The sequence below is a fragment of the Octopus bimaculoides genome, chromosome 2 (genome assembly GCF_001194135.2).
Source record: "Octopus bimaculoides isolate UCB-OBI-ISO-001 chromosome 2, ASM119413v2, whole genome shotgun sequence".
NCBI classification, from domain to species: domain Eukaryota; kingdom Metazoa; phylum Mollusca; class Cephalopoda; order Octopoda; family Octopodidae; genus Octopus; species Octopus bimaculoides.
Window position 1 is genome coordinate 11995306 of NC_068982.1, and position 1088 is coordinate 11996393.

The 1088-nt window shown below is 38.7% G+C and overlaps 1 protein-coding gene and 1 long non-coding RNA gene across 4 annotated transcripts in view; one reads left to right on the top strand and one right to left on the bottom strand.

The window, feature by feature from the left end:
- Window positions 1-1088, bottom strand: part of LOC106873609 (uncharacterized) — a 101605-nt gene that overhangs the window by 55943 nt on the left and 44574 nt on the right. The window lies entirely within an intron of this gene.
- Window positions 1-1088, top strand: part of LOC128250459 (histone-lysine N-methyltransferase SETMAR-like) — a 3938-nt gene that overhangs the window by 677 nt on the left and 2173 nt on the right. The gene's annotated exons all lie outside the window — the stretch shown is intronic.

The following is a 1088-nucleotide window of genomic DNA, read 5'->3' on the forward strand; positions in this document are numbered from 1 at the left end:
CAAACCGTCCAACCCATGCCAGCATGGAAAGCAGACGTTAAACGATGATGATGATGTATAGATATATATATATATATATATATATATATATATATATATAATATATGTGTCTGTGCATATACACGTATTGGATTGGCCAAAATGTCCGTTCCATTTTTGTCAATTCCACAAACTTCAAGCACCCTAATAAGCAGATAACTTAAGTTGGTCCCTTGCACATACACACTAGCTAGATATTTAAAACTTCAACATAGTTCAGCACAAACTTATGATGAGACAGGTTGTATTTTGTGTTTTGGAATCGCCCTGACAATGGAGAACCAAAATGAATATTATTAGCATCTGGTACATTTTTAGAGTGAAAAAAGGCAAGAGAATGGCAGAAAGCTGCTGGAAGATATGCACAGAGAACGGAAAGGATGCTGCTATGGACCATATGTGCCAGACGTAGTTTTCAAGAATTGATTGGGAAAATTTCAGTACAAGACACCTCTCACTCTGGCTGGCATTAGCAGCATAGTACAGTGGGAAAAAATAGAGGATAAGTTATAGAAATTATACATACATATATATTCATGGAGGCAGTGACTGAGTCCATTTGGCATTATGCCGTGCTTGAGAAGAAGACCTATCAAGCCAAGTAAAACCACAGTTGTGGCAGATACCGGTGTCACACAAACGGCACCCGTACTGGTGGGAGATAAAAGCACCCATTACACTCTTAGAATTGTTGGTGTTAGGAAGGGTGTCCAGCCATAGAAAACCATGCTAAATCAAATTGGAGTGTGGTGCAGCCTTCCAGCTTGCCAGACCTGGTCAAACTGTCCAACCCATGCCAGCATGGACAATGGACGTTAAATGATGATGATGATGAGTAGCTGTGTGGTAAGTAGCTTGCTTACCAATCACATGGTTCAAAGTTCAATCCTACTGTATGGCACCTTGGGCAAGTGTCTTCTACTATAGCCTTGGGTTAACTAAAGCCTTGGGTTAACTAAAGCCTTGTGAATGGATTTGGTAGACAGAAACTGAAAGAAGCCCGTCATATATATATATATATATATATATATATATATATATATATATAT